Consider the following 20,385-nt stretch of genomic DNA (forward strand, 5'->3'; position numbering starts at 1 on the left):
AGAGTGTTAAGGTCTGGCAAAGCATGTGTTTCAAGAAAATGTAATATCACTGTCTCTTCAGTACCTGTAGATTTAATCAATGTTGCTGATCTTGTTGACCGTGGGTGCTAGTTTGAAATCAAAGATCTAGGTCCTGAAAGAGGTTAAACAATAATATATAGAACGCGTCTTGATACAAAAACAGTGCACCTTCGGAAATCCATATAGACATCCAGCTCATGCTTCATTAAGAGTTTTTTGGTCTGATTCTGCTTCACACTGGTTTTACACCATTGTAACTTCATAGACCTGAGGAGATCAGATCAGAGTAACACCTTATGGTGTTTAACCCTTTGCAGTTATATATACAAACTTTTGAAAGCTGTGTGAGAGCCTCTTTTCAGGAAAATAAAACCCTTTGCTCCCCACTTCAGCCCTGCCATGTTAGCAGGGCATTATAGGGGAAACTTGTACTGCCACTGTTCCTTGCTTCAGGGCAGAAGATAATGAGCACTAAAAGGGATGATGTTGAATCATATGTGGCTCAAAATTTAGCTTTTGTAAAACTTTCTCCTAGAAAACCTGACGCCACTAGAACTAGTTTTTGTTTTGTTGTTTTAATCCAGAGAAAATTATGTTTCAGAACATAAACATATCCTTGCAATGTGGGTGACATAAACATTGCTGCGCTACACTGATGAATGAGAAGGTTTTGAGTGAAACTGACTCTAAACAAAAGTGAAAGGGGCTAGCCAGTTTGCAATAACCCAGGTATGAGAAATACACAAAGTACACCAACTCATAAATAGCAAAAAGGAAATTAGATGTTTACAACTGTTTCAGTTTTAATAATCCAGATATTATATGACGTTGCAACATAGGTGTAGATCTTATTTTATAAAATACGATTTTAACCTGGCCACTTTTTTGTGTCTTTTTATAGCTGCCAATAGGAATGCTGGGTGTTATCTCAAGGATTTATTTGACTGGCAGTCAGGAAATGGTGGTGTTCTGAGAATTAAAACTTTACTGGCTGGTCTTCAAATACCTACTGTGTATGTTTATAGCCGCCCTCAGCATTAGTGCTGCCTTACGTATACCCCCACCTTTGTTTTTTTCCGCAGTCACATTTATCTTCCAGCTTCATCTGTTTCTAGCTTTTGTACTGATTCAGCTATTTGAGTTTGACTTGGGTTTAGGCCCAGCAATTTCTGAATGTGTTGGATGCATGTTTCCATAGCGGCACCTGGATTGCTGCACTCCAGCGCCTGCTGTTCACCCTGTAGAAATCGTTGCCTGTGAGACTTTGGGTAGCCCTTAACAGGCAGTGGCAGCAGGCGGCAGTAAGCTGCCAAGCCCTGGTCGACAGAGGTGGGCTTGGGGGGGCGGGGTGTGTGTGTGTGCTACTGCACTAAAAATAGCGGTGTAGTCATTGCAGCTTGGGCTCTGAAGCCTAGGGAGGGCGGGGTGGTGTTTCAGCCTGAGTTGCACAGTAGCCCGAGCCCTGTGTTCTTGAGTCTGTTGACCCAGGGTTGGAGGCTCTCTGCCACAGGCTGTGTAGCTGTAGCCTGAGAGAACTCCCCTGTACTAAGGAAAGGGAATGGATGGCAAAGCTGCTAATGTCACTTGGTTGTGAGTCTACTTTTCCTAAGCACTGGCAGTTATGTAATAACAGTGTAATTGCACATTTAGAGCCAGATCGAGCGATATTTACTGATGGGCGTAGCGTGGTTGTCCTCAGTTGGAATTTGGACAGGATTCCATTGTTATCACTCCTTTCTTGTAAAAGTGCCACAAGGTTTTCTTTTTTATGGCCACACATGGTTAATTCCTCAGGTCTTAGTCAGAAGACACAATTGCTAGGAGCTCAGTGCCTTCTAGTGCCCTACTGACTTGAATGGAAGAATGTCCTTCATGTTTTCAAAAGCAGGACATTGTGTCTTTCTGTGTTTTGAGCAATGCCTTCCACACTGGTCCCAATCTTGACTGGACACTAGAAATCTGTGATTGAAAATCTGCTGTGTCAGCACCGGCACTTCATGTAGGACTCTAGGTTTTCCGTGGTCTCTGGTCTAAGTACTGAAACAGGTCTGCGTTCGCAAGGAGCTGATAGTGCTGTAGAGTTTATTTGTGAAATTTGGCTTCATGCAAATTCTGTGTGTAGATCATTTTGAAAAACAAGTTAACCCACTGTAAGAAAAGAGGGAGTGCACAATGTAAACTAAGGCAAAAATACATGTGTTCTCTCATTGTTTTACGTCAGACAGCTTGCAAAAATTCAGATTTTCCTCTTGATTACTTTAAAAAAAAAAAAAAAAGAAAAGGAATCCAGCTATCCTATTATTCCTTAAGCTGGTAGAACCTGACTAGATTGTGGATGCAGAATGCTTGGCTCATGTGAGAGGTGGGGTCGACTGAGGGCTTGGCTACACTTACATTTTATAGCGTTCTAACTTGCTGGCTCAGGGGTGTGAAAAATCACCCTCCTGAGTGCAGCAAGTCAGAGAGCTTTAAAGCGCTAGTGTAAACAGGCTCCGAGCACTGGGAGGCGTGCTCCCAGCACTCGGAGATAATCCCCTCGTGGAGGTGGATTACCAGGAGCGCTGGGAGAGCTGTCTCCCAGCGCTCGCGCGTGACCACGCTCGCACTTCAAAGCGCTGCTGCGAGAGCGCTTTGACGTTTCCAGTGTAGCCAGGCCCTTAGTGTACTGCTTTAGCAGCTTAGATCCCGAGTTCTTTGTAGCTTCCATGACTCTTCTTTTGAGAGCATGGGCTCAGTGTCTGTACAGTATTATTCAAACTGGTTTCCTCATTGCCACGGTCATTGCTAGGAAGGGGTTGAGTGAACTGTTGATTCTGTAGTGCAGGCTGCTCCATTTAGTTTTAAATTGAGATACAATGACCCATAAGCCTTCCTGAATTTCTGCCAAAGATGCTTTTTAAACCACAACGTGGTGCGACCCATTTTCCCCATATTATTTATTTATATACATTGTGTTTCAACCCGGCAGAGATCAGGGATCTTTGTATGAATGTACAGGATGACTTGATCCCTGCCCTGAGCGGCTTGCAAGATAAAATGACAAAATAACAACCAAACGGGTGGGGGAAAGGGTACACCAAACAACAGTGATCAGGTGGGTTACGGGCACATGTCATTCATGTTCTGTACCATTTTTAATAAAAGAATCTTATTTATGGTACAGAATCTTAGTGTTAGAGGACCTTTCTTGGGGGCAGTCGGAGAGGAGGAGATTGTTAGAGGAAGAGAGAGAATGGAGAGTAGGAAGATAGGTGAGGCAATGAGCTCTGTAAAGTAATGTTGGGCATCTGAGGGGTGGTCAGAGTGGGAAAGCATAAAGGGAGTGGGGAGCCCAGCTGCAAGTGGTGACCCAACAAATGTGGCAAGAGAAATCCAGAGTGCGTGTTTCAGAAATAAGCAAGTGATCCTGTTAAGGGATGTGTGAAGGCCCTTTCCAGCTGTGGCTGCTGCTGTTCTCCATGTGAAGGGAATTGGACCCTATGTCTGGGTTGGGAGGGAGAGGGAAGTGGTAAAAAGAAGATGGAGGTCCTGACTTACCACTGTGTGCTCATCTGTATCTGGGGTGCGAAACCCTAGATATGAGATGGAGCATGGGAGATGTTCATGGCACCAAGGGCCACCTAATCCGGGAGAATCCTAGGACTATGTCTCCACTGACCATTGAACGACAAAACTTTTGTCGTTCACAAGTGCTTAAAAAGCCCCCCCCCCCCCCCCGCGAAAGACAAAAGTTTTTTGCCTTGGGAAGTGGCAGTGTAAACGGCTCGTTGTCGTCAGGAGTGCTTTCCTGTCGACCACGCGAACCTCGCTCGTAGGGGGTGGAAGTATTTTGTCAGCAAAAGTGCCAACAAACACCATTTACACTGCCTGACTTTTAGGAATACGGCCGTGTTGCCAAAAGCTGTGTAGTGTAGACAAACCCTAGGATGCTTTTTTGGCGCTCCTGCTATGTTGCCAATGATGGCCTGTCTAGTTGATCTGAAACCATTATGCACTTCTGCCTGGATGAAATGAGGTGAAGTGTCAGCAGAAAGTAGTGGTTTTGTCTGTCCTTAAACCTTGCTTTTTGCATCACCATGTGGGGATTTTAGATGTCCTAGAGTTCAAAGAGCAGTTGTAACATCTTAAAAATGTCTCACCAGTCTCCTGATGTGAAAAGAGGCCTGGCTTCCTCCCTCAATCCATCAGTTCCTCATTGAGGGCTGCTGGTGGGAGAAAGGTCACAGAAAATGTAATTCTGCTTTTAAAATTCTTTTTGGTCTTTCAGATCCACCACTGGAATTGCTCTCCTGGGTTCTGTAGCTAGGGCAGAGCAGAAAATAAGCCAAGCCAAAGACTGAGGACTGTGGAAGCTTGCGCTGGCCAAGATAACATTTAACCTACTGTAGTTGATGGGAATCTCTGTGTAGAATTGTATGCTTTTGCGAGCATGTGTGCATAACAAGGAAACAGGGAGGTGAAGATATCCAGTGTATAGACAGTTTGATTGACAGCCCAGCTGGTGGAGATCAGTAATTGGAAATTCATTGCACATAAATCTTCCAGTACTTACCATAAGACTCAGGAAAGGAAAAGATCTAAGCAGGGAAGCACTTAACTCTTTCAGACCAATCTAGTAAGGTGGTCAGCCTTCTAAATTCATTGTTTTCATGTCACAGAAAGAGAAGTGCTAGTGAAAGAAAAAGTCCCTTCAGCTGATGGCATTTGTTTTAACAGCTTTAACTATGTAATGCTTATTCTAGTTATGGAATGGCTCTAAATTTTCACCTTGTATCTGAAAACATACCTTCAGAATCTGCCCCAGGGGAAATGCATTTTGCCTTTGTGAAAACTATGTTTGCACATGCCGACTGACAGTTGCACCTGATTTGCATTTCTATATTTGTGGGTTTATTTTGTTTCCATTCTACTGCAGAGTCTGAAATTGGATTTTCAGAGCCTGAAAGAGCCCTCTTTGGTTTTTTACCCAGACCGTGGGAGACCCTGGCCACACTCAGTTATCTGCACTGGGTAGCTTATGTTCAGGTCCCAGTTTCTTAGTCCTTACAATGGGGACTCTGCCCTTTGTGGGCCTTCTTGTGTCTCTTCTAGTGGGGGATCAAAAGGGCAATAAATGTTCCAGTTCATTTGAGAATAACTTCTTCATGGAGTCAACTCAAAAGGGGAAAAGGCCAGCAGTACCGGGCTGTCTGCGTAGCGGTTTTCTAGTAGTCCTTCTGGCTGGGTGGCTATGGGGCTAACTCTGTCAGGCTTACCCTGGGAGTTTGCTGTAGTCCCCAAAGTGTCAGAGTGGAGATCTGCTGCATGGGAGTTCCCCATGCCGCTTAAGGAGTTACTCCAGCTCTTTATTGCTTAGGGTGATCTCTCTCCCCCAGATGACTGCAGTTCCTTCTTTTTAAAGGTCTCCTTCCTACCATACATGATTGACAGGGCTGGAGAGGCGGGGCTAACCCCGCACATAGGGTTTCTCTGGTGCCTTCCTCATGAGTGTGGGGCCTGTGTACCCCGTCAGAAGGGCCTGTGCATGTGTAAATGATTATATTCTACTCCATGATCCTGGGATTGATTGTATGTGTGGATTATGTGTGGATTGTATGTGTGGATTGATTATATGTATTGATTGTATGGATTGTATGTGTGGAAAGAATCCAGATAAATTGTTACATATTCCATTTTTAATCAATTTCATCATATTGATGCTCTGTCCTACATAGTTTATAGAACTTCAGTTCGTTTCTGTTGACCACATTGTGCATGCACAAACGTGAAATAAAGACCTGCAATGAAGAGCACTAGGTATTTTAGTGACCCTGCAAAATGGAAGGCAGTTTAACTATCAACTAACTTTGCATGTGCACAGATCAACTTATATATACCTAAGGAGTCAAACACACTGGTAGAATGTGATGACAAAACTGCTAATGTCCCTTGATTTGTGTTGTCACTTAATAATGCTGCATCCTAGTTTAGTACCTCTAAAATTTCAGGCATACAATCAGCGGAAGACCGACTTGTCTAAATCTCAGTAAATCACTGCTTGTAACTTCATTTCACCCTTAAGATGTTGTAAAAATGTCTAGACCAGTGTTTTGCACTCTTAAATTACAGCTATTGGATTAAAACTTCTTTCTCTCATTTCAGAAAGGTAAAAATCTTGGGTCAGAGTCTCTACTGGTGTAAATTATTATGGCTCCATTGACTTAAATGAGAAAAATTCCTCCTGCACCAGCAGAAAGTGTGGCCCTTTCTCTTCATCTTTTGCTTCTCTAGCAGTGCCTTGCACTGCAGGAGGGTTCCTTAAAGGGAAGCTCTTGGCTACGTTTTAAGCTCATTTTCAGCATACTCTGCATTAATTCTATATGACTACGTGTTCTGGCTCATGGTTACAGAATCTCCCGTTTTGGGCTCACTATAATGGGACGTATGTTCTTCTGTTATCATGGGCAAATCTTAGCAAGGAGTGGTGGCGTATTTTCTCCCTCCATAGCTGTTTGAATTATTCTCAGATCTTTGGCCTGATCTGTTGCTTGCTGAACGGCTGTTGGCCTTACAATTTTTTTTCGATTTTTATTTCGTTTCTTCTTTGGCAGTTCAAATTATCCCCACATCCTGTGTAAATCTTCCATAACCGTTTCCATCGATAGCAGCTAACTTGAATTTATATAATGCCTTTCATGTTGAATGACTCCAACATGCTTTATTTATTTAAAGGGTTCTAAGTGCCTGTCGTTTCTGGGCACTGAACAAACATATAAAAATATACAAAACTCCATCACTTATCTGCCCTGAGAGGCTGGCCTCGCCACTGCCTCTTCCAGGAAACCTCCATAAACCTAATTACTCACACTGTATAGTATTGATGTTAACAATTAAACAAAAATGTATTCTTTTTACACAAAGAACAGGAGTACTTGTAGCACCTTAGAGATGAACAAATTTATTAGAGCATAAGCTTTTGTGGGCTACAGCCCACTTCATCGGATGCATAGAATGGAACATATAGTAAGAATATATATGTTCCATTCTCTCTGTGTGTGTGTGTGTGTGTGTGTATATACACACACACACGTACAGAGAAGGTGGAAGTTGCCATACACAGTGAGCCTCATTCCCCATCAGCTTCCACTCCGTATGACACCACAAATTTGCAGGATGTATTGATGGGTATTATTGGGACTCTGGTTTTTCCTTTACCCTTACTTCTGTGTTTTATGGATATTCATTCTCTGGGATATCTTGTCTAACTTGTAACATGTCAGTACTTGCTCATCACCAAAGCTTGCCACCTCTGGGATGGATTGTGGTAACCTTTCTTCACCAGTAGGTGAGGGGGTGAGATCTCACCCCTGGTTCGGCCCCTTTACTTTTGGTGAAAGGACTGGAGCAGTGTAAAAGGGGCCCCTAAAAAACCCTTTTTCTGCCCTGGGAGGATTGCCCCTGCAGAGGGGCTGTGGAAGATAACTGTGAGGCTGCCTTCTGCGGATCCCAATGCAAGCCTCGCTATCGGGAGGTGGAGGGGTGGGTTGAAGGTGGGGCCATGTTACACAGCAATGTGGCCCATAGAACACGCTGAGGAGGCTGCCATAAATTAGATGGGCTTTTTTCCAGCTCCCAGAGCAGCCCAGGATTAGGAGCATACAAAGTGGCCTTAAAACCACCTTGGGAATGGCCCCTCTTTCCTTTTCTGTGCTGAATGTCTTAGAAGTGCAGCACTGAATCTCCCGCAATGTCAGCTTAAAGAGGGGGAGTTCGTTCTGGGGAAATTTAGGGCATGGCTACATTAGAGAGTTTAGAGTGGCGCTGGTTCACTGATGCAGCTGCGCTGCTGTAAACTCTCTAAGGTGGCTGCACTATGCTGACGGGGGAGAGCTCTTCTGTTGGCTGAATTACTCCAGCACCTGCAAACGGTGGAAGCTGTCGTCAGGAGAAGCTCTCCCACCTACATAGCGCTGTCCACACCAGTGCTTATGTCAGTGTCACTTACGTCGCTCAGGAGGGCAATTTATTCACACTCCCGAGTGACATAAATTATTCTGACATAAGCTGTAATGTAGGCGTAGCCTCAGTTATGCAAATCTTAGATGTTCAAGGTCTGGGTGTTGATCAAAGATTAACACCCTTATTCTCGCAGAACTAGCATGGGATTGTCTAATGACCATGGCCCTGTCCAGGCCTCACTTTTACATCTTGAGTGAAAGGAGAATTGGCTTAGTACTGAGTCTTAGAGAAGAATTCACCCACTGAATGACCAGCACCACTTTGCAACATTTGGGGTTTCCCCATGCAAGTACTAACTCGGCCCACTGATGCTTAACTTAGAATATCTGACTGCTGGTAGGTCATGCTCCACTGAAAGCCAGTTTATGAGGTGTGTGACTTCTTAGTGCCTGGCTCCTTTACTGAATGGTTCCTCCTTCTCCAGTGATATCAAGCTACCCATAATCCCTGCCCCTTCCTTCTCATGTACATTCTTCCAGTAAAACACTGGATTTTTCTCATCTGCCAGTTTTGGGCTCCTTTTGTCTGCTGTCTTGCAGGGCGTCTCCTGGAACATTTATGATCCTCATGCCTCTTTCCTGCAACTAGGCCTCAGATGCTGATATTGCTACAAAGTTATTCCTTCCAGAGCTTTTACCGCTTTATCATGGAGATGTGGACCTTTGTCCTTGTCTTCTGCGCTATGTATTCTGGTACCTTTCACAAGACTCTTCACCATCTCTTGATCAATTAAAGCCAGAGGACATGACCTAGGGATTCCTGCGCTCTTTCATGAGACACTGTAAAGCTGATGTGGCCTCTTCCACCTATGCTGCCTTTGGGAATCTGCCAGCCCCAATGTGGGATCATTGACATGCCACTTAGCAATTTATTACGTCTAGTATTGGTGCTTTTATTTGTGCTTGTCTTCCTTCTCCCTGCTTTCTTCCACATTGTATGGGCCTATGTGGTTGTTTGTTTGAGGCTCCCTTGAGTGAGACACTGTGCATAAATATAGTATGACACAGTCCCTGCCTCAAAGAATTTATAATCCAAATAAACAAAACAGATGAAGGGAGGAGGAATGTTCCTATTTTATAGAAGAGGATCCGAGGCAGGGAGAGATTGTGACTTGCCTAAGGTCACAAATGAAGTCTGTGGCAGAGCCAGGATTTGAACCTAGATTTCCTGAATTCTGGTTCACAGCTTTAACCTTAGGGCGTTCTTTCTATGTGAGCATTGTTGTGTGATAGATAACTGAGTTATCCTTTTATGTATAGTTGTGTACAGATGTTTAATAGTGAACTCCTGAGTGGGACTAAGATGAGGAGAGTGGAAATGGGGTGCAGAAATTCCCAACAATAGTTTGATGAGTCTCTGTGATTAATGAGAGTGGGAGTCTAATAATCCAGCCTATGGGCTGGTGGTTGCAAGTTACTGAAATGCAATTTCTAAATAGGAAATTGGCCTTTTATCTTTGATACTTGCTACACAATAGCGCATTAGTCAGCTGAACCTCCACGGTGGTTTATTGCGCAGTTGTAAATCGTAATTATCTGGCTAACCTTCTCCGATGCTAAGCTCTGTAAAAGGTTGTTTTTACTCTTTTTTATTTTTTTTTAAATCTACCATTACGTGTTCATTCTGTTTATTCCTCGATTAAAATGTAATTTAAAAGAGAAAGGAAAAAAAAATCCAAACCTACTGATCTCAATGAATCTTATCTATGGAAAATATGTATAAACCAATACTCTGAAACATGATGCAAACTGCCTTGTTTGGTAAATATTTAAAGTGTTCAGTGTTCATTTCTCTCATTCTTATATAAAGACCAAATCAGCATGTATGTTCAGTTGTTCCTATTTTGAATACCAGTGCTTTGAAGTCAGGATTTATTTATTTATTTATTTTTGGTAGCTATGTGGCTGTGAATGTGCTGGATGTATTGTGTTAAACAGGATTGAAAGGAAAAGGGAGAGAAAAATCTGCTAATTTATTTGCCTTTTAATCATCAAAAACAGTATCTTCTAAAAATCAATTTAAGCAACCTAAACAAATATTGCCCCTCAGGCTTTAAGTCTTCGAGTACAGGAGCGGTTAAGTTGCAAGGTTTACATAATGAGCAGAGTTGACGATGCTTGTAATAAAGTGAATTAGCTGTTACATGCTGTAAAACAATGTGTATCTTTTACTGTTTTAATTTCCCTTATTGGTAGTTGGGGTCAAAGGTGTTGGGGAAACATCTGCATAAATTGCAGAACTCTGATGTTTAGTTCAATGCTGATATTTTTTTAATACAATTTCTCTTTTAGGGGAGAAGAGGGGAAAAATCTCCAGTGTTAGTATCGCAGTTCTGTGGTGTACAGTGTTACTCCATTAGCACTGGTCATTATTTCTTGCCCTCAAAGCAGTAAATACTGATTGGCCTTTCTCTTTTAGTAGCAGCTCTGCTTCTTTGATAAATCTTTCTAGCTTGGACTTTTATTTAGGTGCTCATTACTACTCTTGTAGAGTGGGCTTCCGGGTAACTTAAGCAAATGATGAGAGAAGAGGATGATTCATGTTGTATTACCACTCCGTTCTCTGAACTATATTAAACCAAACACTAAGATTTGTGTGGTCTATTCCGTGGCATTTCATTTTGGCATCGCGAGTGGGTAGCAGTTGGGAAGGTGTCCTCATTTTCTCTTCCCCCTCATCTGTCCCCCAGAACCCTAGGGGCGTAGGGGGGCACCTGAATCCCACGACATTTGGCCTGAAGAGGGCCTGAGGGCGCAATCAGCCTCACCCCACTCATCTGCAGTAAGTGTCACACCTGGAAGGCTAAAAGGGCTGAGCCTCCCCAGCTAAGGCCTGGCCAGGAAGGAAAGTAGATCTCTGGCTCTCAGGGAGAGAAGCATGGCTGGAGTCAGGAAGCAGGGTGGGACTGCTGGCTGATCGAGCCTCCTGGAAGGAAGGTAGATCTCCAGCAGGGAGCCCAAGGCAGTTGGGACGAAACAGCAGGAAGTGAGTCTGCCTAGGATTTGGTGCACTTGTGGAGGGGCCTGCAGGGAGCAAGAAGATGACAGCTGTGTCCGGGACTGCCCTGCCAGGGAAGTGGAGCAAACTCTCCTGCAGCAGAACCAGCTGGGTTGCAGAAAGTGCTGAGAAGCCCTGCTGTGAGCCTGTGGAAGAGGCTTAGAGAGGGGGGAGCTGGCTGAGGCAAGGCCCAAGACAGGGCAAGGTGCGAAGTGATCCAGGAGGCAGCCATGGGTCTATGTAGTCAGTCCTTGGCTGCTTCCTCAAAGGTCCCTGGACTGGAACCTGGTGGAGTGGGAGAACCTGGGTTTTCTCACCAGCCCACTGAGGAAGGCGGAGCGGAACCCCCCTCTCCAACTAGGGGTAAGGACGACTGAAACCCCCTGGTCCCAGGGATATGAACCAGAGTTCAGGCTCGGACTGAGGGTCCAGCATGAAAGTTGATGGACTGTTAGTTGTTGGACTGTTGGTTTATACCAGAAGGGGTGGGAGTATGTGACCTGGCCGAGGGGGGAGGTGTCAAGTTGCAAGAAGAAGCAGACCACCATAGGGCCAGAACAGCAGTCAGCAGGGGGCACTAAAGGAGGAGAGTGTGCTGTGGCATGCCCAGCCTCCATAGGGTGTGCTGGCTGGTGAGTCACATGCTTACAGGTAGCCAGTCTTGCAGAGCCCAGTGGGGCATTCAAGTGCCATTGAAGGGGAGCCAGAGGCTAGGAGAATCTGCATGCAGGGCAGGATTAAGGTAGTTGGGCCCAATATACACCCCTTTCTGGGGGACCCATATATGGGAACCCCTTGCTCTAAGCCAGGATAGACAAAGGCAAGCTGCCTTCCTGCCCCTCAAGCTCAGCAGGTGCATGGTTTGCTAGGGTGGGAGATGTGGGCCCAGGGGCTTCTTCCCTGGCTCTGGTAACTGCTGCTTCTCTCTGGGCATGAGGCTGGCTGCAGACACAGGAAGATACTACTGCATTGGTTATAGTGATGTAACATTTTCCAGCATTCTCTCATAACTATGAGAACTGCTTCTGTAGGGCTTCCTTCTAGCTCAGAAATATGGTACCAATGGGGGACTCAGATTCTCACACCTCCCCAGTGGAATCACCACATGACCATTTTAATGTTCTACTAAAACAGAAATGTGCAGTTTAATGTAGTGTCCCGAGTATCTTCATTCTTCTTGCACATGTGCTCTCTCTCTCTTGTTTGCTGCTGGTGATTGTGATACATGGGTACTGTATAAAAAGCATATACTGTACATCACATAGTAGACAACAAAAGAAGCCAACCCAATAATTAGTCACCCTCTGCCCATTGGCAAAGAGATCCATGTGGGTGTTGTCAAAAACTTGGAGAATAGCTGAGTGTGCATTGCTCTGTGCTGCGAAGCTTGCTCAGCCCGTGCTCTATGGGGAACATGAGAAGGAGTATGTTCCACTGGCAAGAAACTTCTACTGAGGATGCTGAGCTGCTGGCTCCCAAGAGTTCAACCTTTAGGACTGATGGGAACTACTTCTCGCCTTTAGGCCCCATTGACCCTTAGCTCTTGCAGTTAGGAATAAGAAGGGAGTTTCTAAGGAAGCTGGGTTCTCCACCTTTTCAGCATTTAACTAGCATCACCAGCCCTTTGAGTTGTACCTAAAATAGACTAGAATGAGCCTGAAGGTTTTCGGGGACTAACAGTTTAACTCTAGAAATATTTCACATTTTATAGTCTACACCCAGGGAGAGCAGTCTTGTGACTAACACACCAGGCTGGGACTTGAGAGATCTGGGTTCACTACTGTGCTCTGCCCCAGACTTTTCTCTGTGGCTTTGGGGAAATCACCTAATTTCTCTGTGTCTCAAGTTCCCTGTGTGTATAATGTGGTGCTAACACTGTTCTACTTTACAGAAGTGTTGGGAAGAGAGATTGATTAATTGCTTGTGTGGGCCTTAATTACTTATGTGGCCCCCATTAAAGTTGTGAATACTTGACCCTCCCAAATACAGAAATACTCATTAGATCCCATCTGATCCATGTAAATAAAATGTCTTTTGTTAGAGGTTGCCATCCTCATGGAAGGAGGCTGAAAGTTTGGTGGGCATCCTCAGTAGGACAACTTGGCTAAGCATTGTTTGGAAGGGATCCCAATGGTTTTCATACACTTAAACTGAGATACATTGTATACAGAGAGAGCTTATTTTGTGAACCACTAAAGTGCATCCACTTCTGGGAAGGAATGTTACAAAACAGAAGTTAGCATTACACCACCATTTACGATAAGAAATTAACTTTCAGTTGAAACTGCAGGGTAATTTAGCTCAGCAGAATGTGATATCTTATGGAATAACACTATAAGGTGGCTTGTGACTATTAAATAACATACAAGATGTCGGGGAAACTGCCCAACAGAGTGAAATTCAGAGGTAATGCAGGACAGCCATTAAATCCCCAGTATTTTGTTGTTGGTTTTTTTCTCCCTTCAGTTAGTATCATAACCTTAAAATTATTTAATCATGGGTTTTTTAATTCCCTTATTTAATTCTTCAGTATCTTCAGTAGCACTTCTGCATGAATATCTATCTTCTGGAACATTCTGAATTGACCTTATTCTTATGGAAATGCGATCTTCCATTAATTTAATAGGATGGATTTGAGTCTGCTGCTGTAAACCCAGCTGTTCAGTCAATGAACTAGTTCAGTGTTTTTTATTGTGGTTGGTTTGTAGATTAGGGCCACACCAGAAACAAAAGGAAATAGCAGATACTGATAATGAAGTTGGTATTTGTGTGCAAGTCCACTTCTGGGTTTTGTTAGCTTTGATTTGCACTAGGTCGTGTGAAATAAAATGTCTGCCTTTGCCTAGCTAGTGACTGTCTTTCATTTCCCCTGAGTTTAAAAAAAATGGATAAAAATCTGTGCAGAGGAGAAAAGTTCTTAACTTTAGACTCCCAAACAAACAGGTCAGATTTAAACACAATACTAGATCATTCTTATATGAATGTGTCTTGTGCAAACTGCATCAGTCAGTTGTAGAGTGGATTGTATTAATTTGCAATGGCAGCAGTTAAGTCTAATAATTACTTTTCCTCCATAGTGGAAGCCTGTAGCAGATTGTTTTTACATGGCAATCTGTGATTGATAGATCAGTGAAAATAGGACCAGAAAGGGTTACTGCTTCCTACTCGCTTCCCCTTCAAATTAAAATCGTTTGAAGAGTGCATTGTGGCACGTGCTTTTGGAATGAGCCAGTCAACACATTACTGATGAATTCCCTTAAAGCAACGAACTTGTTAATGCATTTTATTTATGGAAATATGCAATCATAATGTGGGGAATCCACTTAAAACAAATGTGCTTCTGATACAATCCCCAAACCCATCGTCAAACTTCCTGTCCATTAAAAGGTATATTAGACAATAGAAATTGACCTGGTGAAAGTCCGTTTGAGAGTTGTTCTCTGTCTACTGATTTGAAAGATGTGTTCTATTTAAATATACGGTGGAGCCTTCATTGAAATGAGTAACCAACCTTATGCTTTTATCAAGTTTCTACCAAATAGCTTGTCACTCACTTGCACTGGTGGATTTTTTTTCCTTCTTGTTGGATCATTCTGAGATGGATGGGTGAGGTGGAAAACCCCCCAACCTTTAACAGTCACAAATTGGATGGCTGCTTTATTCTTCAACACCGCTATAAAACAGCTTATTTTATATTGATCAAACTAAGGAGCTAGCAAAGTACAGTGTTAATTGGGTCCACTGGAATTCTTACCCCCCTGGGACCGAGAGCTTCGTTGGGGGGGGAGGGGAGGACGAACCCATGGCGAGCTGCATAAAATGTAAGAGCATTAGACATCCAGGCTTCTGCCTGCATTGCTGGAAAGCGGACAAGGCAATTTTTGCCGAATTTGGCAACTTATTGTTTCATTCCCGTTCATTTTTGGAAGTAGCTCCTTTTTTTGTGGAGGAAAAAATAATACATTTTTATTGTTTTCCTCTCCTTCCTGCAGAACTGCGGAGCTCTGCTTTGAAAACTGCTGCCATAGAGAGCAGTTGCTTGGCTATCCTGTTAGCATTGTTCTAATGCTCATTCCATATGTATGTCACATAGGAGCTCTCTCCTCCTCCTCCTCCTCCTTTGCTCCCCTTCCCCCAATCCAGGCATTTGCTTTTTGTCCCCCCTCCTTCCTAAAGACTGACTATTTGTTTCCAGAAAGCTTGCAAGCAGGGAAATTCAAACTTAATGATCCTCTGCTGTGGGTTAGGTATACAGCCAAGGCCAGTTCCTCTCAGTGAAAGTATGCTCTATTTTTGCCTCTCTTTTCTTATATAAGCACAAGGATTTTTAAGAAATTAAGATCTGTAGTTCTTGTTGCTTTTCCTCGTTACCGTGGTAGCATGTATCTCTGTTGCGGAAGAATGAAGCAGGCAGACTGGAGTTTTTTATGTTCAGTGCTTTTGGGACTGCTAGAGAGAAGTCCACAGAGAGATGTGTACAGCAACCATGCCCACTGAGTTTATTATGCTTATTGGTCACTTATTCTGACTAAAAGGTAAGGGCTTCTGTAATTTTTCTGTTAAACATCTTCGTGCATTGGTTTGTGTAATGTTTGTTTGTTGTTTGCAACTAATTGGCTCATGAGGAGGAAGGATATGAGGGTTTTTGACTTACACTATTGTACATCATCCAGTCAAAGCTCTTTACATCTGAGGAAAAATTGTTTCCTGAAAATTTTCCTTTTCATCACAAGTAGTTCCCCCACTTGACTCAACATTGGTTGAAGCATAAAGACAAAATATTAACTTTGCATCTTATCCTTTCTGTTCCTCTTCCCCAACTCAGAAATATACTCTGTTTCAGACTCTCTCTCTCTCTCTCTCTCTATTTGGCAGCATGTTCATTGTTTCCTTTTACAGTAATTAAATATACTCAAACACTCTTTGCAAGGTAAGAATGCCTTAGTTCAGCAGGCTGCAGCTTATGCCAGTTTTAAAATTATTACTTGGATTACAGTGCATACTGTGGAAAGTTATTAGTTTCCGCAGAGACCAGTTTAACCTGGGGCGGCGGGGGGTGAATAGGTTTGCACGGAAGCTATCCTATACTGTGCATGCATATGGGCTTAAAGAAGCATGTGAGATATTCTTTCTTCTTAAGTATTGTGCACAATAATGATAGAGTTTTATTGTTATGTCTAGCAGAAAATTAAGTTGTTGATTGTTTTTTATCTAAGGTTGTCAGAAGAAAATGAGTGGTTATGCACAAGGACAGCCTACAAGGCTTTTACATATATCCTTTATAATCATAATCAGATTGTAAGAATAATTGTGTATGGTATACTGAAACATACAAAATGTTATGGGAGGAATGAAATCTTCACTAAACACAAAGCAGCAGAAGATGCTGTTTGGACTGTGTCATTGTGATCTTTATACTGTAATAACCTGTTAAAGCTATAACTTAGATGAGCAAAGAAATTTTTTGCATATGTCCATCCTTTTAAAAGCTCTACGTTCAAGAGGGCTTTGTTTTATGAAACATATTCTGGCTTTGTAGAATGAAAGTGTATGGACTTACTATAGATTGATCCCTTTAACTGTCACACATTCTGTTTATTTTGGTGGTTTGGCAGTAACATTTTTAAAGGTTGCATTGCTTTATTAGGTACTGAATTTGAAAGGCTCCATTTTATTTATTCATTTATCGTTTTTGGTTCTCTGCATAGAAGATGCAACCTTTTAAGTGCTTTTGTTTCATCTGTTTTAAAATGATCAGTAGCAGATTCAGCTGAGCAAGCTCCTTTACTAATCTTACTTTGCCTTGTGTCTTGCCTGTGCATATTTAAATAACTGGTAATTCTGCGAAATGCCCAATGCTTTTAGTTTGCAGTGCTTTAAACTCCCAGGTATGAAGAAAGAGACAGCGGGCCCATCTAATGGCATGAATTTCTTCATTTACAACAACAGTTGGTTTTTTTTTAATGTCATTTCAAAATGGGATGGATATTTGCTAACACATGCTCTGTGGCTGTATTTTCCCATGATTGCTGCTTTATATCCATACAAAGAAAACAATCATTTAGATAACAGGTTGCCACTGATGTCCTTCTTAGAGTATAGAAATGAAGAAGCAGTAATAAGTTGAAAATTGGCATCTGCTAATTATGCTGAATACAGATTGTGAGCTCTTTGCAAGTCTTCCCTTGTTGTTAGCATATTTTAGCACTGGCAACCAAGGGAAAGGGACTTGACTGTTCCCACATTAAAACGATGACTGGTGAAGACATGTGAAGTTTTTTTTTCCTGTTTGTGTTCTCTCTCAGAAATGGAAGGGCATCATATAGCCATATGGTTGTGTGCCTCTGGGGAAATTGATTAAAGATCATTGAGACATAGAATTGATTAAAGATTCCCAGGTTTCAGAGTAACAGCCGTGTTAGTCTGTATTCGCAAAAAGAAAAGGAGTACTTGTGGCACCTCAGAGACTAACCAATTTATTTGAGCATAAGCTTTCGTGAGCTACAGCTCACTTCATTCTAAGGTTCCCCAAGTACTCCTTTTTCTTTTTAAAGATTCCCAGTGATTCATTCAGACCCCATTGACATGCAGGTAACTTTCAAGCACGAAACTTCGTCCTCAAACTAGGTTAACACTTGAGAATTTGAGATGTTCTTGGTCGCTGAATATTTGATTCTCTTGTGCTTCTTGAAGGGGAAAAAAAGGGTTCATTTTTATCTCATCTGCAGGTATTCACAGCAAAGTATTCCTTGGACCACCTAATTCTAAAATCTGCCATTGTGCATCTGTCCCTAAACATGAGTCGTATCCTATCCGCCTCAAGTCATGGTTTGGCCCCTCTGCTTTCTCACTGTATAACAGCCCTAGTCTGTGGGGATTGAACAGGGACCTCTGTATCTGAAACTCCAAATGTCCATTGCTTGTGGCAAAAGGACCCTGTCCATCCATTTGGAGCAGCCACAGAAGATTCATAAACCTCTTGTGTGGTTCAGCCACTAGAGGGGGGGAAAGAGCCACACTATTTTAGTGTGGATTATAGCTGAGTACCAAGTTTCTCTGAACAAGGGATAAGTTTTCTGTATATTGCAGTCCTTTGCCCTGCCCCACAGTCTGTCCAGGTTGTTTGTCATCGACACCAGTTTTGTACTTTTAGGGTTGTTCACCTCAGGGCATTGTCTATCTCTCACGTACCTTACACACACATTTATCTGCTTCCAGACTCCCTCCTAGTTATTCCTAGGATGGAGCCGTCTCACGGAAAAGTGTGCACTCGGAAGAGTAGGGGAGCAGTTTTTGTGCCATCTGCTAATAAGAAACCCTACGGGGCTGGCTGTTTCTGTCATTCAACCAGTCTGCGGTGGTAGATGGTATGGGAGCTGTATTGTGGGCAGTAGGGTTGATAAAGGACTCTGGTGCTTTCATATCTTGATTGTTGTCTTGAATGTAGTGCTTGATGGTAATTAGCCAAAATTGTCACTAACTGGTGTCTTAGTGGCTTGCTGATATAAGTTGGTGGTGTCATTCTAGTTCTTAATGGACATGCATATCACATAGTTGGCACTAATTGATTTTAACTGTGTCCCTTCTCAGTGTTCTGTACAGAGAGGCAAAAGACTGAGGGAGATGGTAGAACTTTCCTACAGCGGTTCTTGCAGGTCAGGGTTGAGGCTCATTGCAAGGGCAGAGTGGGAATCCTGTGCACTGAATTTTTACACGTTATGGTTGTGTCTTCATCTTTGCTCAAATGTCTGCCTAATTGTGCTGAAAATTGTCCTTGTTTTTTTTAACAAGATGTCTCAAATTTGGGCTCAAAATGGGATTTTCTGTGTGTGTGTGGGGGGGGGGGTTCAATTAATCATGAAAATACCCTGTTTTCAGTTTAATTGCAAAAAACGTCTGTGTCTCTACTGGGAATTCAGCACATTTCTTGAGCACTAATGGCCTGACCATCGTCCTTTGCTTTTGTGGGGAGCTCTTTAGAAATAATGGGTCTATTTGTGAGATTAACGGTGGTAGATTCGAACCTTAAATTCACTTAAAGAGGCTGATCCAAAGTCCATTGAAGTCCGTGCAGCCTTTTCCTTGACTTCAGTAGACATTGGATCAGGTTCTAATAATGTGTGTGTTTCTGTGTGTCCACGCGTGTAAAAACACAAATTCGTTGGGAGCTTTATACTTCTAAGATAATATACAATTATTAAAGTACAAATATTCAAAACTTTAAAATATTGTTCACCATGAGCCCAATCCAACGGCCACTGAAGTTAATGAAAAATTCCCATGTATTTCAATGGGTGTGGGGACCCCCCCCCCAAACAAAAGAGCATTTTTATAATGAAGTGTTTTTCTCTGCTGTCTCTTCCCTCACAAGTAAATAAAAGATCAGTTTTTCTGCATGGGGAATGTTGACGTTTAAACTGACACAACTAAGTGACCTAAAGAATGGCTTATTGCATAAATAGAATATGCAGGGTTTGGTTGTTTGAACTGCATTAGCATTATAATGGAGAACTGCATGGTGAGTTGGCTAAGGTGGCCAGGCCGAACTGGGGGTGCTTGTTCTGTGGAAATCCTAAGAACTGAGAATTCTTTTCTGAGCCATAAATAAATCAGTCTGTGTCCTGAGCAATTAATGCATACAGAAGTGTAAACAACTTTAAGCCATTTGGGGTGTTCAAAAAAAACAACCACCTTTCTGTTACTTTTTGTTTTTGTTGTTGTTGTTCATCTCCATGTTCTGACTTAGTTATTTTAGCTGAAAGAACCAGATAAGTACATTTTCCATCACAGGGCCAAGTTAGAGGTGTAACTGCTGCTAACTCCCATGTCTAATCCAGTGCACATTGTGCAGAAATTCTGCCTCTGAAACATATAATCTTTCAGAAACATCTAGGAATCCCCGGCAGCTTAGCACAGAGACTGGAGCTGCCGAGTAAGGAATACTGTCCCTTTGGAATCCTCCTTCAGCTGCTAGTGCTAGTTATCCCTCAGACACCAAGTAGATTGTTTAGCTGTCAGCAATAATATTGTGAACACATATAGTGCTTTTCATCAAGGGATCTCGAAGTGCTTTGCAGACATAAACTAATTAAACTTCACAACATCCCTGTGAGGCAGATAAGCAGTAAGCACAACTTACAGATAAGATGAAGCACAGAGAGGTTAGTAGCCTGATTTTCCATGGAACTGAGCGCCTGATGACATTCCCACTGGAGTGAACATGAGCTAAAGGTGCTCAGTAATCAGGCCATAAATGACTTGGCTGAGGTCACACACAAAGTCAGTTACAGAGCTAGGAAGACAATTTACAAGTTCTGACTGCCACTCCTGAGGTCTAACCACTAGAATGCTTGTACTGGCAGGAGAGGT

General features: G+C 42.7%; 1 protein-coding gene across 7 annotated transcripts in view; it reads left to right on the top strand.

Moving 5' to 3' along the window:
• FAT3 (FAT atypical cadherin 3) overlaps positions 1-20,385 on the top strand; it is a 559,292-nt gene that overhangs the window by 82,842 nt on the left and 456,065 nt on the right. The window contains exon 1 of one of the 7 annotated variants that reach the window (XM_073336886.1): positions 15,465-15,551. The exons of the other annotated variants lie outside the window; for them this stretch is intronic. The gene's annotated coding sequence lies outside the window, so the exon portion shown is untranslated. Of the gene's footprint in view, positions 1-15,464; positions 15,552-20,385 lie in introns of those variants that run through there. 7 annotated transcript variants of the gene reach the window in all.

This window comes from Lepidochelys kempii, chromosome 1, assembly GCF_965140265.1.
Source record: "Lepidochelys kempii isolate rLepKem1 chromosome 1, rLepKem1.hap2, whole genome shotgun sequence".
Classification (NCBI taxonomy): domain Eukaryota; kingdom Metazoa; phylum Chordata; order Testudines; family Cheloniidae; genus Lepidochelys; species Lepidochelys kempii.